The sequence below is a fragment of the Dermacentor andersoni genome, chromosome 1 (assembly GCF_023375885.2).
Source record: "Dermacentor andersoni chromosome 1, qqDerAnde1_hic_scaffold, whole genome shotgun sequence".
Taxonomy (NCBI): Eukaryota; Metazoa; Arthropoda; class Arachnida; order Ixodida; family Ixodidae; genus Dermacentor; species Dermacentor andersoni.
The window spans coordinates 259,941,965-259,951,404 of NC_092814.1; the positions used below are offsets into that span (position 1 = coordinate 259,941,965).

Genomic DNA, 9,440 nt, shown 5'->3' on the forward strand with positions numbered 1-9,440 from the left:
CGATAATCACCATTTCACTTTCTCCTACCTCTCCCTGCTTCCCTTTGTCCTTTTCCGTGTGATTTGGACTTGACAAGGGGCATTGACCCCGGCGCTCCTGCTTTTTTCGCGTGGCGGCCTCAAGGTAGGTGTCGCTCTTTCCAGCTAGCCCCTCACCACGTTGCACGCATTCCACGTGCTTTTCTGACACTTATCTCCTATCACGTCGGGGGAATGCGTTCCGTTGTCACGGCCATTCTCGTTCACAATGACGGCCCTATTCAGCTTTTCCTCGGCTGCTTGAAGTCTTTTTTCCACCACCTTCCGTGCATCACGCTCCATATTTAGCTCATTTTTGAGCTCTTCGACTTGTTTGACAAGTTCATCCTGGAAAGCCTCCATTTTCTTCAGCCTAGTATCGACATCACAGTGTCTGCCGATTGACTCAATTACCTCTGCATTCTCATCCGTCCCTTTGTCTGCCTTGAGGGACCCCCCGCACACTGCACGCTTTCCCGGCTTTCTGGCCATGTATTGCACGGCTTTTTCTAATGCAAATACTATAATACTATAATAATGCAGAGCACGTGCCTTCTAGCAAAAACCAATGCGCACAGAATCTAAATCCTTAAAATGCCGCAAAGTGATTCTCACCAATGTTTTAAAAGCAATCAATGCCGCCCAGGCTTAAGGTATGACACGTTTTCGCCCGTGTTCAACCACGCGGACATCCCTTACAAAAATGACTTTAGACTGTCTATAGAAAGTCTATAGACTTTTCATAGACGACCTTTCCTTTCTATAGATTTGGACTTTTGTTGATACAAAGTCTATAGACTGTCTGTAGACGAAAGTCGATAAAGTTTCTATTTCTTTTTGTCTATTCGCAGTCTATAGACGGTCTATAGAAAAAAGTTTATAAGGTGTTTGTTTCCTTTTTGTCTACTTCCCCTCTATAGAATACCTACAGACGAAAGTCGACACAGTCTCTATCTATTTTTTTCCATACTTTGTCTATAGACTTTCTATAGACGAAAGTCGATAGGGTTTCTATTTCTTTTTGTCTACTCGCAGTCTATAGACGGTCTATAGAAAAAAGTTGATAAGGTGTTTGTTTCCTTTTTGTCTACTTCCCCTCTATAGAATACCTACAGACGAAAGTCGACACAGTCTCTATCTATATTTTCCATACTTTGTCTATAGACTTTCTATAGACGAAAGTCGATAGGCTTTCTATTTCTTTGTGTCTACTCGTAGTCTACAGACGGTCTATAGAAAAAAGTCGCTAAGGTGTTTGTTTCCTTTCTGTCTACTTCCCCTCTATGGACTACCTATAGACGAAAGTCGATACTGTTTCTATCCATTTTGTCCATACTTTGTCTATAGACTTTCTATAGACGAAAGTCGATAAGGTTTCTATTTCTTTTTGTCTACTCACAGTCTATAGACGGTCTATAGAAAAAAGTCGATAAGGTGTTTGTTTCTTTTGCCTACTTCCCCTCTATGGACTACCTATAGGCGAAAGTCGATACAGTTTCTATCCATTTTGTCCATACTTTGTCTATAGACTTTCTATAGACGAAAGTCGATAAGGTTTCTATTTGTTTTTGTCTACTCGCAGTCTATAGACGGTCTATAGGAAAAAGTCGATAACGTGTTTGTTTCTTTTTTGCCTACTTCCCCTCTATGGACCACCTATAGACGAAAGTGGATACAGTCTCTATCTATTTTTGTCCATACTTTGTTTATAGACTTTCTATAGACGAAAGTCGATAAGGTTTCGATTTCTTTTTGTCTACTCGTTGTCTATAGACGGTCTATAGAAAAAATCGATAAGGTGTTTGTTTCTTTTTGTCTATTTCCCCTCTATGGGCTACTTTTAGACCAAAGTCGATACAGTGTCTATCTATTTTTGTCCATATACTTTGTATATAGACTTTCTATAGACGAAAGTCGATAAGATTTCAATTTCTTTTTATCTACTTGCAGTCTATAGAAAAAATTCGATAAGGTGTTTGTTTCTTCTTTGTCTATTTCCCCTCTATATGGACTACCTGTAGACGAAAGCAGATACAGTTTCTATTTATTTTTGTCCATACTTTGTCTATAGACTCTCTATATTATGGACAATATAGTCGACAAGGTTTCTATTTCTTTTTCTCTACTCCCGGTGTATTGAATATGTATAGAAGAAAGTCGATAATTTGTAATTCCGAGTTCCCATACCCCCCGCCCTCTGCGAACGCGATGATATGGCACTGGTTCATGCACGACGGCACCGCAACTCCGGCGCGGCGGGCAAACCGTGCAGACTGCTAGTCTGCGTTCGGTGCAGCTGCCCCGAACGAGGATCGCGGCGGAGCAGGCACCGTCCGAGTCACCAAGGTCTTCCAGGCACCCGAAGGCCCTAAACCTGGCTGCTTCCCGGACGTACACTTCGCGAAGACCAGGTGGTGAAGGTCAGATGGTGATGATGTGGCAAAGGTGGTGAATAAGTGGCGAAAGCCGGCAGACCAGGTGGTGAATTCACCACCTGGTCTTCCTCTGAGTTGTCGTGGTCTTGCATGTCTATAGATTAACAATAGACAAACATCGTTAATCTGGGCCCAACCCGTGTACGCTGTAACCAAGCGCAGGTACCGGTGGATAATACGTAGCTGCGTTTGATATAAGCCACTGAAGTTGTATACTGCTGAGATTGCTGTAGAGCCTATTTGTAGACATTAGTATACACATAGTGTATACCTCCGCATTTGTTGACCACATGATATCATCTACGTAGCCGCTCTCGGCAATCCCAAGACAGTCTTCACAGTTGTCGCATCACTTTTGCGGCAGTAGAATAAAGTAAGCAAAACGCCGATCCAATTGTTATAATAGATGTTATGAACGCCAGCTTCAGCTACAAGTGGATTCCAAACAGGCATCAAGCTAACAGCAAATACACTCGTAATGTTTGTAGCTGACAACGCGGACTTTGTGAATGTGCGATGAACCGATGTCGCGCATGTGGTCTTCGCGTTGTGTGTCGTCCGATTCTCGGATACATTTCACATTGTCTTCATATCTCGGCTGCGTCACTAACATCGGGCGGTTTTTTGTTGACTGATATCCTGCGCTATAAACCTATCAAAGTTTCTCATTCACTTAAAATAGGTGCCAAATTCTCTGAGCCCACCCAGTATTTCGCCGGCGGTATGCCTGCGCAGCCACGCATATGAGTACCTCAATGCTGTACTGATTGCTTTGACCTATCATCGGAACAGAAAATTAGCACTAACATACGTGCGGGCATCACATTTGGCGGTACGCTGGAAGATATGCTACAAGTACGCTGTATTACTAATCGACGCTGGCAATAATGCGTCTGAAACGTCTGAAGGGCCCTGTAACGGCTTTTACAAACAGCGCATTCATGTTAGCGTTCCAGTCTCATACGATAGCCCACAGCGTTTGTCATACAACCTACCAGCGCATTTCCTTCGTCCATGAAAAAAGATGAATAGTGGTGTTAAAGATGAATAAGCCACCCGTTCCGGCGCGCATGGCGCGCACAGAGAGCGAGAGAGAGAGAAAGAGACAAAAAAAAATGAAGGAGGAAAAGGCGCTCACACTCCTCCGAGCGCGCACGCCCTCGCGCGCGGAGCTCCTGCGCATGCTCGGAGCTCTTGCGCATGCGCGGCGGTGCGCCGTCTCCACGAGTGCGCCAGGCACGTAAACGGTTATACCGGTGTGCGGTGTATGCCTGAACGTCGGTGTCTGTGTATGCGTGTCATCTTTGTGGCATCACACGTCAACTACACTGAACGGTAAGCTTTAGCAAAGACGTTTTGCGTCAATAGCTCATGATTATGTGAGCGCATCTCTTAGCGCGAAGCGGCTGCATGTAGCGCAGGCGACTCGGGTATAGTGTCGGTTTGTCGTTGACATGGTTTGATAACGCGCTCTTGTTCTCGCTTCTACTATACGGAATGTTTTACGGCGAGCGATCGCTCGGGCTTGTTGATTTTAGCATTATAGTTTACGTGCGTAAAGAAGGACGTACACCATGTTTTAACTTGATACTGTATGTTGTGTATGTTGTGTATGTTGTGCATTGTGTATGTTGGGCAGCCAGTGCGGTAGATCTAATTTCGTGGCGCTTGATCCGGCCGCGATGAATGCTGCGCCGCATGTCTAGTGAAATTCTCGTGACACGCTTTACGTATATATCTCGAAATTGTGTTAGCATCAAGAATGTTCAGACAGACACGTATAGTTGAATAACTGCTAACGTACTCGAATGAAAGGCCGTGTTTGCGGGGCATGCATCAGCAGTGTGTGCGCTGCCGTTTTCGCATCGTTTGGGAACTTACCGCAAGTTAATTTTGGGAAGTTACCGCAAGCAAAACACGAGACTTGAAGAAATATCAAGCAAAAATCTCTAATTCACCCAATCTATTTATATGCAACCACAAACGCTTTGGAGCATCAAACCTGCGATAAGCTCAGTCACTTGCAGCTTCGCAACTTAGCCGAAAAAATTGGAGAACACTAAATTAGTCGTTCCGGGAAGCACCTTTACACGTTTCAAACTGAAGGCATTGCGTTTGACGGTAGTTGGAAGATTTTTTTTTGTCTCTTTTTTTAAACAGTTTAGCAGCAGAAGTTATCTTTCGAGCTATATGAAAAGCGTTAAGCGCCTTTCGATGCTTCGGCGTTATGCAGTTTACGTGCTCTTAATCACTAGGCAGCTGCTGGCGCAGATTCGCATTGTGCCAGTCGTGCATGGTATGAAGCCCTTGTGGTGTGTAATAAGTGTTCCGGTTTTCATTACTGTTGCATGTAGTGCCGTCGTCTTGGACAGACTGCATACTATATGCGCTGTACAAAAGAAAAAAGAGCCAGATTATCAATTTGGTGGTCTTTTCTTAGTAGATAACGCACAGATTATTCAAATAATTCAGTGGACATTGCATTTGTTCTACCCTTATCACCACGCCTAAGAGATTGTAACATGTTTTAGTTGGTAAGTAACCTGATCAGTACGCCCCCATTCATGTGCATTCTACTGAAAGTGTGGCAAATGTATTCATCTCGAAGTATGAGAAAAGAGACATTGCAGACTGTTCTAAACGGAAATAAATTGCAAATGTTAACGTGATTGTTCAAAAGTGCAGTCAGTATGCTGAGCATGTTCGTTCGGCACGGGCATATTGCATTAACACCTGAAAAATGTGCACAGTCCAGCCGGGTATCTTTGTTTCAACAATTATTATTATAGGAATCGTTTGGGATTCTCGCATTTATTTTATTTTTATAAGTACACTGTGTGTCACATGAACCTGTCTTGAAACGAAACGTACCGTTGCTGGCACCGGCGACCATTACGGTTGTCTAACTGCTTATCACACTGTAATATAACGAAACATCATAATGGTACTGATTAATATTGCCATGTAGTCTTTAGTCAGAGAAACAAAGTTAAACTAGAGGCATAAGTGATGAGAGCAAATTATATAAAAAACTACTATTGAACCGTAAAAATATCTCATTGTATAGTTTTCGCTCACATTGTTGCATTTGTTTTACGTGTGTCTCTGTGTCTTCCGTGCTGTACTCGTGTGGCCATCAATTAGGAACTTGCCGAAGCCCTTGTCAGCTTTATTAAACAAGGGATTCAAGTCAGTTGCATCTAATACTACATATCAAGTGACCGACGTGTTATTCGTTTTATCTAAATATTATGGACTGGCAGTACTTGGCAAGCATTAAACCACAATATTTTTTTTATTGCACTTAAGCTGCAGGCGTCATAGATTGCCAGAAAATTTTCATGAAAACAGCCAGGGAAGGCTTGGAAAAAGATCGGGAAATCTTAAAATGGCCACATAGGTATGCTGTCTTGTCATATGTCATACAACGTTACCAGAGAATCTCTGTGTTAAATATATTTTTAAAACCTTTCACTTCATAAAAATTGAGGGAAATTGGTCCTATTTATTGAAAAAAAAAATGAAAGTCAAGCATACTGACAAGGCATTTCTTACTCAATATGTTTTTTTTTGCGTTAACGTCCTGAACCTCGATAGCCTAGAAAAAAATTTCATCTTTCAAAGCACCTTAAATAATTTACTGTGATAGAATTCATTCGAACTATCTTATCAGTTCTGTTTCCTAGGAGGTGCATATCTGTCGTGCCATGACACAAAGTGCTCGTGTGGTATTTCGGGTGCTCATGTGGTATACCTAACTTGGAAACCTGTTAGCATGCCCAAGAGGCCTCATTACCTGTAAGAAATTAAGTGACCATATCAATACAATCAACCCATCTGCCTTCTGTTGAAGTTATGGCCAATGACCATTCATTTAAAAGTATGAGAAAGACATTTAAATGTGTATTAAGCAAAATAAATTACAATCTTAGGCATGATACTGTGAATATTCCAGTCACGTCTTCTGAAAATATCCCTCTGCACGGGCATACTTAACTACCAGCCAAAAAATTGTACAGACAGCACAACTGGGTAACGTTTCAGCAATAAATATAGAGACCATTTGGGATAAGTACATTAATGCATCATATATGAACTTGTCATAAAAGGGAACATACTGTTGCTGGCACGAGCAGCAGTTGTGACTGTTTAATTGTTCACCATACCATGCAATAAAACATTGTATAAAGGTACTGATTTGTATTGACAAGCAGCCCTTAGTCATAGTTAAACCGCATTAAGTATTGACTTAGATGGTTTGAGCAAATATATTAAGCTGCTTAATGAACATACAAAGAATACACACTTGTTATTTTTGCCTCATATTGCTGCATCTACTTATTTGCAGCATACACCTGCAGCACCTTTGGGACTAATGACACAAAGGTCAAGGCCAGCCTGGCGACCATGCTTGCCAAGGAGTAGTGTAAATATGTAATCTGTTTCCATAATTAGCATAAGACATGAATTTAAGGAATTCATATATTATATCGAGCAATAAAAACGGTTAATGCATTGCCGGTGCATTTGTTTTATTTTTTTTGCACTGCATGATTCAACACTATATAAATTCTTTCTGTTTATGCAACATATATGAAAGTACAGCTGGTTCAGGAGCATTATTAATCTGCTAACGGTAATGCATAAGTGCAGATGAAAAGGAACAGGTGCACATGCATAAATACATTCAAAACGTTTTGCTACCGCATGTAAAGAAAAATGTAAACTAACTTGTAAAAAAAAAAACTAGTAGGTAGCCGCTATGGAGTTATGGCCTTATACACTCTTTGTAGACTTGTCTATAAAATGTCTGTGTCTATAGAGTGTCTGTAGATTAATGAAAATGCATGTTTGTTGACAAATGTCTGCAGAATGTCATAGAAGAAAGTGTATCGGATTATAAAGTTCTGTTTTTGTAGACTGAAGTCTATAGAATGTCTATAGACTATCTATATACATTTGTCTATAGACATTCCATAGACTTCAGTCTGCAAAAGTAGAAGTGTATATATAGTTCTACTTTTGTAGACTGAAGTGTATAAAATGTATACAGACAAATGACATCTATAGACATTCTATAGACTTCAGTTTACAAAAGTAGAACTGTAAGCCTATACACTTGTCCATCGACATTCTGCAGACAACTGTCTACAAACATGAATTTTAATTAATCCATAGGCACTCTATAGACTCAGACTTTTTATAGACTAGTCCATAAAAAGTGTATGGCCATAAGTCTATTGACAGTCTATAGGCTCAGACTTCTTATAGACTAGTCTATAAAATGTGTATGGCCATAAGTCTATAGATAGTCTAAAGACTCAGACTTTTTATAGACTAGTCTGTAAAAAGTATGGCCATCAGACTATAGACTGTCTATATGTAGTGTATAGACAGTCTATAGACTCAGACTTTTTATAGACTAGTCTGTAAAAAGTATGGCCATAAGTCTTTAGACTGTCTATATGTAGTGTATAGACAGTCTATAGACTCAGACTTTTTATAGACTATTCTATAAAAAGTGTATGGCCATAAGTCTATAAGCGGTCTATAGGCAGTCTATAGACTCAGACTTTTTATAGACTAGTCTATAAAAAGTGTATGGCCATAAGTCTATAGACCGTCTATAGACAGTCTATAGACTCAGACTTCTTATAGACTAGTCTATAAGAAGTGTATGGCCATAAGTCTATAGACAGTCTATAGACAATCTATAGACTCAGACTTTTTATAGACTAGTCTATAAAAAGTATGGCTATAAGTCTATAGACTGTCTATAGACAGTGTATAGACTGTCTATAGACTCAGACTTTTTATAGACTAGTCTATAAAAAGTGTATGGCCATAAGTCCATAGACTGTCTATAGACTAGTCTAAAGAAATGTCTATAGACAGTCTATAGACTCCATAGACAAATGTCTATAGACTGTCTATGGACTTTCTATAAAAAATTTTGTAAGGGATGCTCTCACTTTACTACCAAAGCAATATTCCCGATACCAAAGCACACACAGTAAAACCACTAATAGCTATTAGTCTTGCCACTTCCAAACTACTATTTAAAGGCTATAAAGACTTAATGTCCCACCCAGTTGCACGTCTTGAAGCACGTGGCGTGAAATGACGCTCTGACTATCCTGCAAAATCTAATATACACAACACACCCGCGCGCACGAAAACACAAAAAGAGGAAAAAAGAAAACTACACAATTATTATTTAAATGCTAAAAAATCAGCAAATCAAAAACAGAAGCAAGCTCAAAGCACGCACAAAATACTTATGATTTCGTCGCCGCCACGGAGCTCTGGAGAAACACGTCCATTCGTCACAAAATCTCACGCTACACTCTAAAAAAGTTTACTCCCTTTGGAGTGTATATTTGCCACACAACGATAATCGTCATCTGTCTTTCCCGCATTTCCTTTTTTGAAAACGCTGCGCTCGTTACTTTCCTGTCGAGAATGCTCTGTCATGCTGATAACGCGCATGTCATTCGTGACTTGGAAGTGCCGGGCTCGCAGCGTTAAAGAAAGGAAATGCGGGCAAGACAGATGACGAGTATCGTTGTGTGGCAAATATACACCCCTAAGGGTGCAAATGTTTTTAGAGTATACTCCTCACGATGCACCCCTAGTTTAGCGCCCTCTCATTTGATTTACCTGCACTAAGTGCCCCCGTGGGAGCGCACGCATTCCATTCGCAGATTTGACGAGAGCGATCTCAGCCGGAACGACACGCTCCGTTCGTGATCCGACCGAGCGCTCGCGATCTGCCATTGGAATTAAACATAAGTTGTTATTGGGCGAACAAGTACCCAGTGCCCACAAGAACAGGCTGCACTCAAAGCACAACGATAGCAGCGAACACAATCGGCGATCGTCGAAACCTTATCAGCAGGTGAAGCGCGTCGGCTTTTGTACATCACTCATCGAAGGTTCTAGTGTAAACGCTGGTGCCCACGTGGTTTCCTGAAACTGCTACACCAT

The 9,440-nt window shown here is 41.1% G+C and overlaps 1 long non-coding RNA gene across 1 annotated transcript; it reads left to right on the plus strand.

Moving 5' to 3' along the window:
• Window positions 1-3,692: 3,692 nt before the first annotated feature.
• LOC129381015 (uncharacterized) lies at window positions 3,693-6,973 on the plus strand. Its single transcript, XR_008609262.1, has 2 exons — window positions 3,693-3,788; window positions 6,802-6,973. It is a non-coding gene; the product is annotated as an uncharacterized lncRNA (long non-coding RNA).
• Window positions 6,974-9,440: the final 2,467 nt, after the last annotated feature.